Source organism: Xiphophorus couchianus, chromosome 6 (assembly GCF_001444195.1).
Source record: "Xiphophorus couchianus chromosome 6, X_couchianus-1.0, whole genome shotgun sequence".
In the NCBI taxonomy this organism is placed as follows: Eukaryota; Metazoa; Chordata; class Actinopteri; order Cyprinodontiformes; family Poeciliidae; genus Xiphophorus; species Xiphophorus couchianus.
The window spans coordinates 5,720,364-5,740,829 of record NC_040233.1 but is presented as its reverse complement, the minus strand read 5'-3'; the positions used below and the strand labels follow the sequence as shown (position 1 = coordinate 5,740,829).

Below are 20,466 nucleotides of genomic sequence, written 5' to 3'. Positions count from 1 at the left end.
GTGCCAGAAACTTTGCTGACGTCACTGACATATAAAGGCCGACACATAGACAGAAAGTTTGCCTTTCATCCTGGCACCTCGTAAGGACGAAACATCTTGAGCTTCTTGGTTGAATAAAAGACGTTGAACCTTCGAAAAAGAAACTTTGAAACAGAATCCGGAAATCATCCCTTGCAGAAACAGTAACTAGTAGTGTGTGGTCAAAGCCTAACACAATCAGAGGTTGGTTGTTTAGGAGGAGACAAATCTGTCTTTAGTTATGCTGATGATGAAGTTTCTCCCCATTGACAGAGAGAAGAGGGCACCAGGTCCGTAGTTGACAAGCCAACCAGTTGCTGAAACTGCTGCAGCCTCATACAACCTGATTTGGCCCTTTAGGCCTTTGAAACTCTTTGAACTTCCATTGCTGTGATTTGTGTAATGCTGCGTTCGTACTGAACGTGTTCCGCCTCCAACCTCGAGTTGGATACTTGTGAACTTTGAAGTCAAACGCTTGATATCGACCGTTGGGAGGAACTTCTTGGCTTCTTTTCCTCCATCGGTCTCTTTGTACAATGGTGGATGAAATATTGCCGGAGTGTCTTGGCTTTATTTACTGAAAGCGAGAGAATGCTGTCGGGTGTGTTTGAATTCTCCAGATAATTCAGAGGTGTTACGTGTTTCACGACCTACATGCGTGGTGACGAGGGTTGCCTTCAGCGCTACTGTCATCTCACCCGAATCCAGTTTGATTAGTCTTTTTGCTTGGTTGATGCTCCGTGTCCAGTGGCAAAAGTTCAGATTTTCCAACTCTAGCAACAGCCATGTTGGATGTGCTTGACGCACGCTGAATGTTTTTAATGCTTCAAATGTGCAGCGCTAGACGCTCAGGATGTGCCGCGAGACTTCTCGACTCACCCTAGACACGCATCCACAAAGACATTGCTTAAGGACCTTTATGCAAGTGGTTTCCATCATCTAGCAAGGTTTTACAAGCACATCATCACTGACCTCTAGAGCAGTGGAGACAAATTCTCTGGCATGATAAGTTACGCTTCTCAAGAAATCCAGTGGGCATGACTGGGTTTGGCAATTACCAGGATGTCATTTGTCAAGTGTTTCTTCAGATGGAGGGAAGATTTTGTGGTGGGCCTTTTTTTTTTTAGAAGCTTAGGTAAGTCTCTTAATGTTTCAGAATGCCAGGACATTTTGAAAAATTTCATACTCATAACTTTGTAGGAACGATCGTGCGGCTATTTCATGTCTTCACGTGACTTTGCGCCAATACACAAAACAAGGTCAATGATGTTAGGCTTGAGTAAGTTTGGTGTGAAAGTCTCTGCAAACCAGCTTTGACTGAGTCTTAAACAGAACACAATTGCAATCAATTAAAGCAGAAGTTGTGATCCAGACCAACATCAGTGTCTGACCTCAAATACATGCCTCTGGATGAAATCATGTACTTTTATAAGGTTTTATCTAGCCCAGAGAACTCCAAAGCACTTCACACTACACCCAGTCATTCACACACACATACACACACTGATACCCTGGAACTTGCCACTGTCACCCCAACAAAAGGGGTGGATGAAGCACGTTAACACACCTCAACCTTGACAATGTTCACTGAAGTAGTAAAGCTGTTAAAGCTTCACAGTGTGGGGGCAACAACCAGCGGATTGTGTGTCACACTTGCCCTATTTAATTCAAATGCAAAGAAAAAGTAGGAAAGTTTCCTGGACAATCTAATAGACAAAAATCACGTTCAAGAAAGATTACAGCTGCATAGTCGTCCGTGACTTTGGATCTGTCCTCCTTTTGCTGGCTCATCAAACCGTGCCTGGCTCCGGTCATAAAATCCGCTCCAGCTGTTCCCTCAGCGTCCATTTAGCTCAGCGCTCAGACCCCACAGTCTGTCCATGATGCCAGGGATGGCTCTGCTTATGTGTGGCACATCTGCTTTTCCTTCCAACTTAAAAGTCAAAAATCTTTGACCTGATCTTGAACCCATTAGCAGAATCCAACACAAACTAGTTCGTTTTTAAGTAGAGCTGCGTCTGCATGTAGATAAAGATTGTTTTCTTCTTTTTCAGATTAATTTGGATTACGTGGCACCTTTGCGAAATGGCCAAACACAATCTTTCTGAGTGCATCTTATTTCTGTGCAGCGTCCCCAAAGCAACACAGACCACAGAAACTAAACATTAATTCAGTGATATATAATTCAAGATGCAATAACAGTGTCCAGTGAAGCCGGGTTTTGTATAGTGTGTAGTTCACAGCTCTGCCGTTGGAAAACAGCAAATAAATAAAAACTGAACGTTCCTCGAGAAAATGAAAGAAACAGTTGCAATCGATTGCTGATGGATCAGATCAAAGGAAGATCATTTTATTTATGTCATGTTCAGCAAAAACATAAAGAATTGCAGTTAAATCCAGCCTGGATTGAATTTTGAGCGTCTCATTAAAGTTTTTGATCCGACCTTAATATCTAGACCATAGATCAGTGACACTGACTGGGGTCAGAAGTGTGCTCCAAGTTCCTTGTTTGGGTTTTTCACAGTAATTGGCAACATCTCATCATCATCATCATCATCATCATGACGTTACGCAAACATCTTGCAATACTTTTACTATTCTCTCTCCACATGTTGCACAAATTATAAGGCTGTATTCTGCCTCTTTACCTGAAAACTTTGACCCATAAATTCTTATTAAAAACTTATTTATGTACATTACAAACCACTATCACCAATTTCTACACTGTGGTCTTCAGTGTGCTTCATAAGTCAAGTTTTATAAATGAATTTTACTTGCTGAGCGTCATTACTATCTCATTAAAATGTTTTTTTTAATACTTGTAGAAATTGACTTTGATCAGGCAAATTATGGATAAAAAAATGTCAAGAAATTACACATTTTAGGTTCGGATTCTGGAACACTGATTCATTTAACTTTAAAAAGAAATGTGTCAGTGGTCGAAAACAACCAATCAGCGCCAGGAGGAGTGTCTTAGCGCTGTTAATCAGGCTTGTGTATGCGCTAGTTACCGTAGTCATCAGTGACTAGGCTAACTAGCCTTAGCATTCATGACACGCTATGTTGCGCTGAACCAGCTACAGCAAAAGAGAAAGTGAGAAAGTTATATGCAATGAGTACACAAGCATGATTGACAGCACTAAAGCCCTCCTCCTGGCTCTGTTTGGTTGGTTGAGTGATGTATTTCAGCAGTAGATAGGAGCATAGGAAGAAGCCAGAGAAGTTAGATTTTTTTTCACAGGTTATCTCATGTTATACTCTCATGACATAGAGACACATGGTATTGTATACAGCGTTAGTTGTTTTGCTTCCCCTAATGCTTTGCACATCAGCCAAAAAGCTAAGTGATGGTTTTGTGTAAAAGGTTGGAGGAAAACATCAAATTGAACTTCTTTGGCTTTCGACAACAATAGCTCGCTCCTTTCATTTATTCTTTTTCAGTTTTCATCAAAGACCTGATTTGTGTACTGCACAACTAACGGTTATAGATAAACAGTTTGCAGAGACTTTGAGAAATTCAAAGTTCTGCACATCGTTTTGTCACCTAACCTTGTCGACTGGGTCCCTTGGTCTTTACGAATAGGTCAGCCATATTCACAAATTATTATGGTTGACCTTCACAAGCAGTTCACAAGCGCAGCCACTTGTGAAGGCAAGCGATTGAATTCGGAGGAATAACAAGGAAGGAAACGAATGCCACAGCTTTCAGATTCCTTGTTAATAAAACTCTGGAAACCATCTCCCATTTCAGTTTCAAACTGCAAAACCGCTGAAACACTGAGTTCCTTTGAATCAAGACTTAAAAACACACCTGTTCAGAATAATACTAAATGAAACATTGAGCAATGAATTTGACGTGCATTGATGATTTTTGACGATGGCGATTGATAAAATGTAATGTCTGCTACTGGTTTTCACAATTGTTGGCTGTACAATGTGTTTATGTTTTTATATTTCCATGATGTAAAGCCTCATGAACTGCCTTGCTCCTGAAATGTGCTCTGCAAATAAACTTGACTGATTGATCAATTGATACTCTACCATGTGTTGCATAAAATCCCAATAAAACACATTTAAGTTTGTTTTCGTCATGAGATCAAATGCGTCAAAGTTAGAGGGGTGTGAACACCTTTGCACTATTTCTAACCCCAGACGAGAAACTTTTGCCGTCTGGGGTCAACATCTGTGTCGCCTGAACTCAAACCGTGCAATTCGAGTTGCTCCACACAGAGGCAATGAGGGGTGGAGATGGAATGGAAGTAATAATGGCAACCACGACAACCAAGGTGAAGAAGATGGATGATAATGGCACAGAAAGGGGGAGCCCGTGTGAACGGGGGAGGAAAATGTGAGCAAGGGAGCCTCAGGAAGATTGAGAAAAGAAAAAAAAAACAGAGGGAGGAGAGCATGGATTGAAGCTGTCAGCGTATAAAAATGAAGGGAGTTGCTGGTTTATGGCGCGTACGCAGGATTCCCAAAAGGACGGCTTTAACGTGAGCAATCAGGAAGTAGAACTGAGAAAACGCACGCGCAACTGTCGTGCTCTAAAACGTCAAAGGGGTCGAAATGAAATCAGAGTTAGACACTTCGAAAAGAAGATTGAAAAGGAAAAGAAAAAACCCCAAAAACAAACAAGAAACACAAAATCAAGTACCAAGAAGCATCGTCACACAAGCCACTCATGGATCACGGATAAACAGAGCGAGGGATTCATCCCATCGCTCTGAGAACCAATTTCCGCCTGAATTGTTCCGTCTAGCCTCCAACATCCTGCCCCTCGTATCAAGCAGAGTGTTAGCGGTTTTCATTCAGAGCATTTCCCAAGAACCCCCCCCCCGCCCCCCCACACACACACACAGCTGCGTCTCCTCGTGGCTCTCTCGCGTTAACGGGAGGAGCTCCATTACGAGTCGAGGTCCTGTTATAGACGTTGCGGTCAAGAACTTATCACAGACATCAGTGTGTTGTTGATTTTTTTTTTTTCCTTCTAATGTGTGATCAGGGACCCTGGAGTATATTATGGATTCATGATATAGGAAAACAAGACCAGCTGCGTTTCCATCACAAATGTGCACAAAACTTTCATATTGTGCTAATGTCCCAAAAATAAATTATTTCTCAATTGTGAAATGAATAAGAAATGCGATTAAAGTCACATGTGAGTAACTTTCACATAAGTCATTAGATCAGGGGTGGGCAACTCCAGGCCTCGAGGGCCGGACTCCTGCAACTTTTAGATGCATCTCCACTTCAACACACCTGAGTCAAATAATGAGGTCATTAGCAGGACTCTGGAGAACCTGACTGCACTTGGGAGGTGATTCAGCTGCTGGATTCAAGTGTGTTGGACCAGGGAGACTTGCAAGAGTTGCAGGACACCGGCCCTCGAGGACCAGGATTGCCCACCCCTGCATTAGATGTTCTAGTCAGATGGTGTCATTTTATAACACAATCAAGTAACTTTGTTACCTTCAGTTGTTATAAAAATTGCGTGTAAATCAAGCATTTTCAACAAAATTTGACTTCGTAAATCAACTTGAAATTGGGCCTCTGTCTCTTTAAGAAGCTCCTGCTCTTTAAGACATTCTGCTTTCAGCGCGTCATCACACCGCTCCTCTTCCAAGCCATTTTTATTACAAAAAAGCCTTTACATTAGCATTGGTAGCAAATGCCTACAATGTTTTGAAAAAATCCTTTAGCATTGTGGAAAAAGAAGACTAACATTGTCAAAAACACATTTATTGCTAAAAAAGTCTTTAACATTGTTTAAAAAGCCTTTATTAAAAACGAAGGCCTTTAGAATTGTTGAAAAAGGCCTTTAATATTGTAATAATCTAAAAAGCCTTGATTGTTAAAAAGGCCTACAAAATTGCTTAAAAAGTCTTTAACATCATTCTTAGGAGCGCTGACAGAGTAGTAGTAAGTAATGAGCTCAGCAGACATACAGCTCCACCAGGTGTTTGCTAATTGCTGCCGGCTAGTCTGAAGGAGCACCAGATCCACCCAGGCGTTTTGCCCAGCTGAATGGTTGCCATGGGAGATTAAAGGATTTCTCAAACATGCATGAAAGAATCACAACAACACTCCAGGTGTGTTTTTGATGAGGGAATAACATTATAACATGATGCAAAGGTAAATGGTGTCCCTTTAATCCTCTCCGTTTTTGTTAAAGTCGAACCACAGAATGTTGCATTGTGGTCTTTGTCATTGATGTTTCAGTTTGCCGTTTAAAAAAAAAAAAAAGTTGCTCCAATGCAAAAAAAAAAAAAAGTTTTCAGCTGGTCCCAACATTTAGGTCAAACATTGAACCAGAATTTTTATTCTATTAGTTGAAGGTTAATCGGTGGTAAAATAACAGTCACAAAGTGTTACGGCTAATGATTTCTCCTGGCAATACTGATGCATTTGGCTGAATTTATTTTGTGTAGATGTACATGATTAAGAGAATTGCTGAAGGTGTTAAGGATTTGACAATTTAGGAAGTATGCCAACTGTCAATGTATTGGGAGTCCTGAGTTCATTTCTGTGCTTGCTTGATCATTTGTTAAGAAAGACCTTTATAAAACTCATCTGTAACAGCAAATACTTCCAGGTTAATTCAAGAGAAGAAAAAGTCTCGTTATCCATTTTTATAACCTGCCATTTCTGTTTGATTATGAAAAGCTTTTCTCAAATAGTATCCAACAAATGCCTTCGTTTTAGGCCAAGGCTTTGCAGAAATTTCAGATATCTTCCTTTCTTCGCATATATGTAAAACCTGTTTGCTTATTTTTAAGAAAAAGAAAAGATTTCTAAAGGTGTGTGTGGTAATTCCTCAGAACCCAAGGTCTGAAAGTTTCTAGTCCTTTATTTTTTTAAGTGATTTAACCCGATTAGCCAATGCTAATTACTTTTCTCTCATTTGCCTTACTGATCCGTCTGCATTTCCATGGTAACACATTTCGATAAAGCAATAAGCACTGTCAAAGTAATGTCAATATATTGACATGGGAAACGGTGAATGGCTGCTGTTTGTGTAGCTTTTTACCCAACATTCAGTTATTTACCTATTCACACACACAGGCAAGACTGGTGAAGCACCAACAGTTTCTATTTTATGAGGAGTTTGAGGAGGAAAAGGAAAAAAAAGAACATCAGAGGCCTTCTGGTGCAGAAACCTACAATCTTTTCCCTGGCTTCTAAAGACTAAAACGCAGATAAAATGCAGATGTGAATTAGGTTGGGGACGTTTTCCCTGCTGCCATTAGCAAGAAAGAAACGTAGAGAAGCAAGCAATTATTTGAGAGATTTCCTAATCCCAACTGTGGCAATTCATTTACATTGAAATCACCCCAAACACAAGTCAACTCTGGCTGGGATGTTTTGGGTGGGAGGAGAGGGGGAAAAATGACAGCAGGCCATAAAATTATAAGATGGATCGAGACAAAATCCGTTTTCAGCTAAACGTTATTCCCAGTGCTACATCTGATTCAGAGCAGCACTTTCAGAATTTATCTTCTGGATCCTGCGGGGCCAGAACGGTTGGATAAAAGTTGGACTGTTGACGAGCGCTCGTGCAGTTTTTCGGATGTTTGTTTTCGCACAGACCCTTCACGGGTCGAGTTCCTGTGGATTCCCTCACAAGTCCGGAGGAGGAGGAGATAATAATTGACGGGCTGGAAAATTACGTCCGTTTCATGTCATCAAAAGAAAAGAGAGAAAAAAACAAACAAACAAAGGCACCGGTGAGATGTTCCCCCCACTATGTCGGCCCAGAACCGAGCGCGTACTTCCTCACGGCTTCGGTCAATGTGCTCTTCAAAACTATCCATCCTAATCTCTGGCTGGAAAGCCGACATCTGGAAGTCGAGTAGTTGGGGTGTTTTTCACATGAACAAACACAAAAAACTAAATTCAGACCAATTATACAAATGTTAAGCATGGAGACGGGGAGGAAAAGTTTGCCAACGGACTGTGCAGAGCCCTTTAGGATAACCAGTATCAGAACAGATCTTTCTAGAAGGTGTTTGAAGTTTGTTTTTATCAATTTTGTGCATTAAATGTACAACAGTACCTCGTCAGCGTAAGGGATACTAAGACATTTTTACTAATATTATAAAAACTGAAGTCCATGGCAAGTACAATACAGCCAAAGCAGATGGAGAGAATCAACAATAACAATCCATTCTCAAACTATTCTGCTGCTTCGTGTGTTTTTACCAGCTTTGTCATCGTGCTGTAATCAAACATGATCTTCTCTCAAACTCTCCCGATGGGTGTTTCAAGCTTCTTGCTAACAAAATCCCTGGTCTACCGAGCAAACATTGGTTTGTGAAACTTCACCTCAGATTGACGCACCACATCGTTTGACTTGGGAAGCGTATACATTCAGACCCACATACGGATATCTGTACTCAGTGGATCTTGACATTTCAAGTGGGATAGAAATAAATGATCAAGCTTTCACTAGTACATGGATTTCAAGTCAAAGCAGAGTGGGCGACTTGTGAAGAAGCCATGAAATTCCATTTGAGCTACAGCTAATCGATACCAGCACATCTGTCCCACTGAGAGGCTTGGCAACACCAACAAGCAGCAGTAAACTAGTTTAGTAAGATAACCTTCTCATCCTACTGCCTCCTTCGCTCGCTCCTGATGTCTCCATCTTTCTCAATGATGTAAATGTGTCCTCATTTGTCTCGTTTATATTTTGCTTTATAATTTCTGGATTGAAGTGAGTGCCTCGAGTGCCTTTTTTGCTGCTGGTCCGCCTGAATAAATGTCATTTCTATTCTGTCTTCCTACCTGCCAACATGTTTCCACCACATGCAGAACCTGGAAGAAATGTTGCAGCCCTCAGGAGTAAACCCACAGTGACGTACGATTAACACAAATCCAAACCAAGTGTTAAGATGCCAATTCTACAATTAAGTGCTGGTTATCTCACCAAAGACCACTTGATATGTGTGTGTGTGTGCACGCGCGTGTGTGTGTGTGCGTACACTTGTTTAGCTATTCTTCTTTGTACCATTTCTGGTATATTTACTTATGAGGACCATCTGAATGGTTGCCATGGGAGATTAAAGGAATTCCCAAACATGCATGAAAGAATCAGAGCAACAGTCCAGGTTTGTTTTTGGTGATAGAATAAAATAACATGAAGTAAAGCTAAAAAGTCTATTTTTACATGCTATTGTCCCTTTAAGAGTCGGGGGTTACGTTTAGAAATATGGTGTGAATTAAGTTTTGGTTAAGGTCAATAAACTAGTAATAGTTAGGGTCAGGGATAGTGTCTAGGTTAGGCATAAATGCAGTTACTAAAATGAATGAAAGTTCATGAACAGTCTTAATATTGGTAGAAATACGAACTTGCCTGTGTGTGCACGCATGTGTGAGCGCCAACATTATTGGTTCTCTTTTCAGCTTTAATCCATTTTGCCTCCCGTCTTGTGAGTCTGCTTATGCTGTGATTCATGAAAAGCTTTTCATTATCGCTTCGACCGCATCTGAGCGGTTTCCGAAGGTCGGCCCGAATTTAAACAAAACCAAAATTCCTTTTTAAATCGCTCAACATAAATTAAGTAAGTATCTGGGCAAACATCTTTTCCCTGAACCCCTGAGCTTTGCCTAAAGTGCAGAAACAATAGGTCTATTACAAATACTTTGATTAGATCAGGGACGCATTTCTGCTCGGCTCTTGCTGCTGCCATGGGAACGGGTGAAGTGTGAGCGGGCGACGAAGGGCCCCTCATCTGATGACACGACATTTCAACATCGGACCCTGCAGTTTATGGAGGAGAAAAATGTTTGTCTTTTGGACCATCATATATGTTCAACTGATCTAAGCCCAACTGAAAATATGTGAGGCTCAATGGCAAGGGTGAGTTACAAAAACCAAAGTCACTTTCGATGTTCTCCTGCTGTGAACGGTTTACGGAAACTGGAGATTGATGGGGGGAAATTCACAGTGTCCTGTTCCTTCGTGACCGGGTGTGTTACTTTCCACAACATCAGCTTCTTGTTTTATTGTCACCATTTTCAAAATAAGAGGATAAACTAATAATCTGAAAAAGGAATTTCAACATTCCAGAAGTGACACAAAGTAGTCTAATAATTCTCAGAGCAATAATGGTTTCCATCGTCCCACATCCTGCAGGATGGTCTAACAAGGCGTTTTGCACAGCTGAATAGTTGCCGTGGGAGATTAAAGGATTTCTAAAACATGTATGAAAGAATCAAAGCAACAGTCCAGATTTGTTTTTGAGGAGGGAATAATTTAAGAACATAACGCAAAGCAAAAAAAGTCCATTTTTACATGATAGTGTCCCTTTAAGGTTAGGAGTTAGGTATAGAAACCTAACCCCTAACCATGCAGAAGTACCTTACCTCTACATGGGGTGGTGTACGATTTTATAAAGTTAAACGCAAAGGAAGCAAATCAGCAACCATCATTTTCTCACTGCGAAATGCCTTTCAAATCCCTCAAAGCAGCAGTGTGAAAGGGGTATGAGACGTAGACGAGGAAGAAACGAAACAAAACGGAAGTCTGCTGCAACTTTACTGAAGCTAATTAATAGTGATCTGGTTGTGGTGCACAGAGCACACACAATTCCTGCCTCTGTGTTTCAGCGTGTTCCCTTTCCAACCACACAGAGTCACAGCGTTCCTTCGAGAGTGAGCAGAAAACAAAATGTGTCGCCACAGTCCGCAACGCCCTTCCAGTGCTTTGATAAGCTGCAGCCGTTCATAAAGACCAGAGACGAAGAAGAAAAAAAAAAACACACAGTCTCCAGCGGAACCAGCTTCCAATCAAAGATTAAACAACTACTGATGAAATAATCAGCTGCCTCAGTGCAGACCCTGTAATTTGTCTTTCAAAAGTGCTGGCCATCAATTGCTGATGTTGATTCCACTCTGTTTTTTTTTTTAATGTTATTGTTTATGCTCAAAGAAATTGTCCGGATTCCTTCCTTCACACAAGGGATTTCCAGATGCATTAAGATAATATTTTTCAATCCCCCTTTTAAGCCCCAGGCTCATTTCAGAGATATTTATATTGTCTATATGTTAATTTCCTGGTACGATCTTGCTTTGGAGATTGTGAATGCGCAACGCACAATATCTTCCGATCCTAGTCTGCTGCAATAAAGATTTGGTGCTTTATTATTCTCTAAACGAAAGGAGACCGGCTGTCTTGAGGCGTTTAGCTGCATATCTGCCCAGGTTGAAGGGAAATGGAAAATAATGCAATATTTTAAAACTCAGAAAACATGACATAAAACCACAAACTTAAATAAACTATTATGTTAATAAGCAAAAAAATGTCCTAAACATTTCTCTTGTTAAGACTTTAATAGCTCAATATTTGGAAACGTGTCCAACACGGACTGAATGGCTTCCTTCACTTTCTGCTAAAACTATAGGCAGACTATAATTATAAAGCAGCGCAGGAAATCGTTCACAACTTTTACAGTTCACCTATTGTATAGGGGAATTTTTCTGCCATAATCCAAGAGCACACATTTTCATTTTGAAGGCAGGACTTCATGTGTTTCTTCTCAAAACTTGAACGCTTGAACTCAAAACTTCTCCTCGCGCTCACACTTAGTCTCTGCTCGGACTTTCTGCTCGCTTATGAAACATAAAACTGTCTTTTGGCACAGTCGCCTGGCAACCTCTCAGCCAATAGAATGAAAGTGTGGTGCACTGGGTGCATTTGTTTCCTTCTAGCGGTGTGCCTGTGTGGATACTATCAATTGTAGCAACCTGCGCCACCCAGAGGATGTAGGGAGAAACAACAACAATGTCAGCTTTCTGCTTTGTAGAACACAAAACATCCGCCAACAGAGTGCTACTGATCACTAACAGCCTTCTGTTCTTAGGCAGGATTTTGTTCACCCAACCAAAGACAACATAAACAATGTGCCATTATGAACAAATATGCATGCTCTTGTTTACATTTGTCCAGTCAAAACCAACTTTGCCATAGCATCTTAACCAATCAAATATCTTTAATATGAGGCTTATCTGATTATTGGTTGCCACCGTGGATTTTCTAATTCCTCTGATTGTTCTGGTAAAACTGGTAGCCTTGCTGAAACTGGTTCTACAGAAACTGGTCGCTTCACTGTAACTGGTTGTTCTGGTGACATTTTGATGCTGGATCAACTAAAAAATAAATGGGCTGCATTTACTGCCGGCCCTCCATCTGCATTGGGTGACGTCAGTACTACGTCATCTGAAACCCAGCAATAGCAGTGTAACTGTTTTTTTAAAAACCCAATCAGCATCTCAGGTTAGCCTCAAAGAGCCTGCTAGAAGAACCAAAGTGACATAAGTTTTTTTTCTCTCTCTGATCATCTAGTCAGAACCAACGTATAACTCCTATGTTTCGCTAGCGAAGCACATCCTCAGCAATAATTGTTCATTTGTTTTTATTTTATGCCAGGTTTGAATGACACATTGAGGGCAAATCTGACCAATCACGTCAGCATTTTCTGTATCTCCTCCTTTTCTGGCCAATCACTGCAACCCGGTTGAATTTTGACCAATCCCCTCAGCTCCCTTCTAATGCAACTTCTTGTTTCACGATGTCTCTCGAGAGCCGAATCTGGAAAATAAAAGCATGTGTGAGGCTATTTAGAAAAACTATTTTGAGATGTTACCTTATACATCTCAAAATTTATTAGCTCATACATTTCAGCTTATACTGTCATACAGTTCATGGTAACTTGAATAACCAAAATGAAATTCTTCCTTTACACCTTATGATTTCCTCAGGACATGATTTGTATTATGGGTGCTGTTTCAAGAAGGTGCTTGAAAATGTTATTTGCGCTTATATTACATTTATTAAATTTGAACTATGTTAAAATCCTGCCATTTTGGAAAAGTAATGTGCAACAAATTTCAACTTCTTTGTAAGACCATGTTGTGGCAAAAATATAGATTAAATAAAAATGCCCAGCTTCTGGGGGCGGAAAAAATCTGTAATTTTAGGCCACAACAATCATTAAAAAACATCTCAACATTCTGGAGGCACTATTGTTGGCTTGTATAACTTGTAGTGTCATAAGAGGTGGATTAAATCAGTAAACTCCTTCTGAAGTCCCAGGCAGCAAACGCACAGCCTGCCACTGCTGGAATTGCTTTCCGCTCTTATAAAAAGCCTCACTCTCATTATCAGGGAGGAGTGACATAAAGAAAAGAAGAACTCTGACTGTCAGCTGTGAGTAAGCCAGCAGACACTTTTCTGGCTGATTATCGGCGTGTCTCTCCCTTTCTCTTTGTGTACCTGTCCATTTCTTTTCTCCACATTCAGACAGGAAGTGAGAAATTATTTTTATCCGGCCCAGCCGGTGCTAAACCATGTGGCCTGACAGCAGAGCTGGAGCGGTTTCTTTTACTCTCCATTGTGAGAGGACCAGGGAGCTGCATTGCGAGCAATTCAAAAGAGGTGCAAGCAAAGATCGTTCACGTGAGCCTACGCGAAAAAGGAACAAAATGCAAGAAATGCAAGACATAGAAGCTGATGCTGTTACTGTAGATGAGTAAAGGATGGAAAAAAGGGAAGCAAAATCGTAGAAATAGGGTGCGCTTAGAAAGGCAAAATCCTAAGTCCTGAGATGACATGCGAAGAAAAGCAAAGTGAAAGAAAAATTGTTCCCAACTGATTAATGTCTACGTAGCCTGTCAAGGAAGAAAATAAAAACAATAACGTGGCAACGATTTAATAACTTGTGGCTACGACTTAACTTGTGAGAACGAGTTGCTCAATTCGTGGAAATTATTTTAAAATCTTGTAGAAGTGACTTAACTCGTGGCCATGACTTAATTCGTGGGAATGACTTACTCATGGCCATGAATGAATATTTTGTGGGAATGATTTAACTCTTGCCCAAGACTTTGTGGGCATGACATAATATGTCATGCCAATTTCATCGACAGAATAACTTGTGCCCACGACTTAAAATTTCAAGCTCACGAATTGAATTGATTCGTGGGCTTGAAATTTTAATTTGTGGCCACGACTTAATACAAAGGAGCTCAATACGTAGATCTGAAACCAGCACGTCCCCTTCTGACGCACTTATCAATATATTCACCGAGATCCAAAACATTTGTAACGTTATTAAAGTTTTTTTTTTAAATTAACAAAACGTGTTCAAATTAATGACCCATTAGAAATAATGATCTCAATAACTATTGTCTTAACAAGGTGTTGCGCAATTCTGTGCGTTTCGGTTCTATTTTATTGAACTAAAAAAACAGACAAAAAAAAAAAAAGGCGAAACGCAGACCGAGTTTAAATTAGATAATCAACCACCTCGGTGTTCAGGAGAGAACCTATTATTAATCGTAAAATAAATATCAGGCCTGAAAACCTAATATCGTAGCGGACTGAATGTTATGTTTTTAACGTAATCTCTGCTCGGCTTGCGGTTGTGCTTGAATTAACCAAACAGTCATGATTTTAGACTGTAACAGGAAGCCGGAGCGCCCGGAGGGAAACCTGCAAACAGGAACACTGTAAAATCCTTTTGCCCTTTTATCCCATACATTTTATTTTCTCTGGTCGTGAATGAAAACATCATTACACATATTTTCTGTCCCAATCACTTAAACTTCTCCTGCCTCAAAATGGTCGCTTATTTAGTCTTCTGAGATTTTTTTTTTGTCTTCCAAATTAAATATTTTTGGGTCTTCTCCTTTGGGATGAGTCCTGGAGAAACCGTCCTGTTAGGTGTGATTTCCTGTCGAGTATTGTGATGAATCCCCTTTTATAAATGTCTTCACTGCAGTGGCTACCTGCAGTGAAGACATGTTTGTAATGTCTGTTGTCCAATAATTAAATAGTTGTAAAAATGGGCCGGTTCAGAATCACCACAAACCACAGAGTACATGTGGTACCACTCAGTCCCACATTCTCCAGAAACATCAATGGTGGGATTGGGAATCACTTGATTTACATCCCTACACCTGGCCAACCGTTGCAGAAAAAAGACGACCAGATTGTTGTCAGTAAGGCAGTGTTTTTTCTTCAAGGTTGACCTGCAACCTGAACAATAAGTTTTGCCCTTCAAATCCACCCAACTGCTAAAGAAAGAAGCTATGTTGGTGACAGATGTTGCCGATGGAAGGACAACCAGAGGGCTGTTACTCAGGAGCTCTAAGGAATCTGTCTCACGTTTACACTAGGTACAATTTCCTATCTGTGTTGCCACCAAATGAGTCCAGCCAGACTAACTTAATATCTCGTGGGAAAGATTGAGCTCTTGCCCAAGACTTTGTGGGCACAACATAATATCTCATGACAATGGGATATTATGTTTGTACTGAATTAGCTGTTCAGTACAAGAAAGAAAGTTTTTGACCATTTTTGAGAAAAATCTGCAATAAACTCCCTGTTATGTATTAGTGCAAAAAGGTGCAGGTATTTGTTGATTTTATGTGAATTTCCACAATAATTCCCAAGAAACTGGAGGGACTGATTGATATAATTTGGCAATAAACAGAAAAAAACTGCATTGATTTGATTGATAACATAATATTTAAGCACACTTAGTGTTTAGTATAGAAGCTAGTAGTGATGGGATTTTCGGCTCCTTTTCGAGATGCGGCTCTAATGGCTCTTCTTACTGTGGAGAGCCGGCTCTTTCGGCTCCCCATATATATTTTTGACATTATTAATTAATTAATAGCTTAAACCTAATTTTATAATATTTTGTTTCATTATTGACATTGTTAAGCACTTATGATGAGTAAAAATGCCGCATAACAATGCTATAGCAATACCGATGCGTGTGATGTCCACATGTGCAGGTTGTTTGTCGAGCCTGCACGATAGGAAATGCTGACTTTGCACAGTCTGCACTCTGCCCTGGAGCTTGATGTAGCATTAAAATGAGTCCAAATCTTGCTCCGTTTTCTGCCACTCATTTATTTTCACCTATTCAGTTCTCACACTGACTCCCCTTCTTTCTGTGCTTCTTGACCGCTGAGTGAGTGTCTGTACATAAACACCTGCCGACGAACGCTATACAGCTTGGCCAACTGCCTGCCGTTTCCACAAAAAAAGTGGAGATAAACTTTTTTTCCAGTGTTTTCCCGCCACATTATTAATTGAAACTATGTGTGATTGGTCAGATGTGGAGCACACGCTTGACATGAGGGCAGTGGACCGACCGAGGGAAAAAAACCCTCCGCTCTAGCACTGGCAGAAGAGCAAAACGCGCAAGGAGAGGGAGAAGGGGGAGGAGAGACAGCGAGGCACCGCATGACAAAAAAAAACGATGTGGGGAAAAACTATCGGCTCTGGCACTTGCAGAGCACAAGCACAACAACAGGGAGGCGGAGAGACAGCGATATACTGTAGAAAAAAACCCGGCTCCCAAATAGGATCCTAAAACGGCTCCCATTGTGGAGCCGGTTCCAATCGTTCACTTCAAAGAGCCGGCTCTTAGAGCCGGATCGTTCGCGACCGACACATCACTAGAAGCTAGAGGGTCACATAAAAAGCTACGAAGGGCCAGATTTGGCCCATGGGCCTCGAGTTTGACACATGTGGTGTAGAGTGAAATGTCAAGTGTCTGCATTCAAAGTGCGCACACGTCAAACTCAAAGCGTTGGACAAGTTTTTGACATGCATAATGCATTTGGTGTGAATGCACCATAATAACTTGTGCCCACGACTTCATGTCTCATGGGAACGACTCATTTCGTGAGGAAGAGTTCATCAAAAGTCATGTTTGTTCACACATTTTTTTTGTTTATTTGTTTTAATCTTCCATGTCATCAGGCTCTGTAAATTTAATTTATCTCCTTGCCTTATATCTTGACACCAGGCAGCACTGATCATCTGAACCAAAAGAGAACATCATTCCCATGAATCTACCACAGACTCACTTCTCACCGTTTGTCTGGGGAAACGTGATGATCACGCAGCCGGAGCGAGCTGTTGCAATGAATGAAACTGCTCCTCAACCCGCCGTCGGGACGTGTGTGTGTGTGTGTGTGTGTGTGTGTGTGTGTGTGTGTGTGTGTGTGAGTGAGTCAGCGCGGAAACCCAAACACTGGTTTAACTCGTGCTACAGTTTGTAGCCGAGGGGGGAAAAGGTGCAAATCTGGGAAAACATGGTCTGATCCGCTACTCAGAGCGAGGCGACTGCTGCTGAATATTTATGCGACGCATCAGGTCAAATATTCATCATGTGTCTGAGAATCCCTCTGAGGATTTCAAACGGTGGCGTCTCCGAATCGGGAAGCGATAAATACAGTGCTGGCTCTTTTAGCAGCATTATTAATAAGTTAATCATTTATTCCAGTGGCATAACCTTACACTCAAGATGTTTTTTTTTTTTGTTTGTTTTTTTTAAAAACAAACTTTAATCAGGATATATTTATTCAGAGTAAAACAAATTCCATGATAAGAAATAATTGCTTCTAACAAAATCACAAACCGTTAAGTAACCCGGCTTTTCCAGTACACAGCACTTGATCCACAATGTTGGAGCACGCAGAGATAAACCTTTGACTATTCCTCTTAAAAGATCTCTCTAAATCAGTCCCTAGTTTCTATGGAAGAAGTTTGACTTTGTTTTCTCAGACTGGTTTCTTTGATGTTGTTTTAATGATTTAATGATGATTAATTTGAAGGTTTCTGGTGGAGACAAACAAATGTTCCTAGTGTGAAATGTTCTGGTGCTTTACAAGAGTCTTCAGAACAGAAACAAACCCTCAGCATCACTCATCCTTCACCGAGCTCAATTTTACTCTCATCAGACCAAAGTATGCAGTTTCAGTTAAAGTCCTGTTTTTTTTTTTCTTCTTCAAATCCACCTTTACATACGTAGCATGTAACAGAATAAAGTTTTGGGAGAGATTTGTACATGAACAGTGTAATGGTTGTCATAGAGATTCTGTGACTTCAAGATGTCACTCTGCTGCGGTTCACGCTCTGCCCTGTTTATTCCATTTTATTGAACTCTGGTTCGTTTGAAGGTCCGAGGTGTGACAGCACAATCGAACTCTGGTCCGCCTAAAAACGTAGGTCTTGGTTTGGTTGAAGTGAACTCTGGTGCAGTTCGAATTTATATGTGAATGCCAAGCAGACTGGAGAACGCTCCAAAAGCAAGAAGTGAACTTTAGCACAATGGATTCTGGGTAAATACAGCCAAAACAAACAATGAGTCTAGCGCTAGCGGCTGAAACACTTTGTGGTCTTTTACCAAAAGGAAAAAAAAGGGAGAGAAATCCTACACCCACTAAAATATGTCGCACTCCATTTTGTCACATTTTGTGAAGAAGGAGTTTGGGTAAAAGTCTTTTACTGAGGTTTTTGTGTGAAATGGTTCTTGTTGCAGCGCCACCACAGACGAGGAGGGGAACAGGTTTCCCAAAAAGTTTTTTCAATCGTTTGACAGTCAAGTCAAGCTTATGACTACTACAGTACAAACCTTAGTCTATACTGAAGCCGAAGATTGCCCAATAGTTTTTGAAGAAGTAAGCCAGACATTTATTTTTAAAGATGTCTTCCATGAAAATATTGTTGAAGGGAAAACAAATGAATGAAAGGAGTTCAAGACCGAAATAAATGGAATTTAAAGCACTGCTCAGGCAGGGTGGATGTTTCAAAATTGAATTTATGACTTTCTTTGGCCTTTTGTAGACACTGTGAAAACCCCTGGCTGAATCATTGGCTCCTTCACTGAAGCAACCTGTAACATAACAGAACTTTGTCGTCAGGTTTAATCGGCGTCTTTCGACCAGATATGCATCAAGAAGTTGGCGACTGAAACTGGACGATTTAAGCTCTTCTTTGTTTTATAAACTAGAACTTTGGGGGGGGCGACTTTTCTCACACATACAACAAGACTTGCAGTATTTAGATTTCATCTGGTTAATTAAACCAACATCTCTATAAATGTTGCCAGAATTCGAACGTTTATGTCAAAATGACATTAGCCACACTTACCTGATGTACCTTTACGCTTCGGTAACAATTGGTACCAGTGACCTTTATATACTTCCCCAACTGATTCAGGCAACAGCAACACGAGGCAGGACAGAATAGAGGCAACGCAATGATTGAATCATGCTAGGGAACAATCATCAGCTGAATCAAACAGACTGCTCGACTTCCAACCATATTAATCTTCTTTTTCCTTTAAAGGGATTCCAATAAATGTGTGAACCAAATGGTGTGACTGTGACTTTCCATTTAAATCAAAGTTCTAAAAATTCCATTACTCTTTCAGACAAACCTGACTAAATCTGCTGCACAAGCTGCGTCGTCGGCCAACTCTGGGATTTAGTTGATGGGCTGTGGCTTCAAGTGAGAGCTAGCATGGATTTATTTGTTAGAATACATTTGGGAACAAGAAGAGAAGATATCGGAGATTAAGGACAATAACTTGACTGTCACCTCAACGTGAGAGTTCATGAAGTAATGTGCTTCCTCACAATACAGCTCAAACAGAACATGGTGATTTCAGCTGTCTTTTTTTTCACCAAGCGGGATAGCTTCATTTAGCGCATAACAACAGAGGAACAGCTAGTATGTCTTTTTAACGTAACAAACCAGAACACACATCCTGTACTGTTTGGAAAGTCTGAAATATATGTCAAAGTATAGAAAGAATATATACAGTATATCCTTTTTACCGTTACTCGCATAAAATAAGCGTTTAACTTTTCTTTTGAGTAAAGCTTTTAGTTTGAGTAGCTAACACAACTGTAGTTATGTTTGCATAGGCTTAGGCTGCTTGAGGACACACTGACCACTTGACCTCACTCACTACTACTTTCTCTTATTCTGCTCCGATTGTGCATTATCTGCACTATTACTGCCATTAGCTTTGCGTTCTATATGAAAACGTTTTCTCATCATAAAAGTTAACATCTGTTCCAGCATTTATGTTTAGCTGTGAAACCTTCATGGAGGCGGCGGTCGGCTGACTTAATAGGAATAAAAACTTAATGTCTCTTTATGTAGGATGTCATTTGCACTGTCCTTTTGCTGGACAAATCAAGCATTTACTACCAGGGATGAACTGGTACAGATATCTGAGGTTTGGAAAGAGAAAAACAGAGCTGATTTGACCTAATTTTTTGAATAACAAATTTACTTGATAACCCTGCACCAGAAGAGCTCACTCAAAACACACCAACAGCTTCACAAGCTTGGTCAAACATGTAAAAAGTAACTTTCATTTGTTCAGTCAGTGACTGAATAGATCTGCTCTTATTGATTGGGACAGACACCCCATCTAGATTTTTATATACAAATGTGTGCAAAACTTTGTTAATATTCTGCTAATAAGAAACACAATAAAAATAACTTGTGAATAAGTTGGTTTTTTTTTTACCCCTCCAGGGGGTCTTTTTGTGGGCTCTAGTGTCCCTTATATAACAATAGGCTGACAGGAAACGGGGAAGCAGAGGGGGGAAGACATGCGGCAAATATCGTCA

At 40.5% G+C, this 20,466-nt stretch overlaps 1 protein-coding gene across 1 annotated transcript in view; it reads right to left on the bottom strand.

The window, feature by feature from the left end:
* LOC114146943 (vertebrate ancient opsin-like) overlaps positions 1 to 20,466 on the bottom strand; it is a 100,422-nt gene that overhangs the window by 62,673 nt on the left and 17,283 nt on the right. The gene's annotated exons all lie outside the window — the stretch shown is intronic.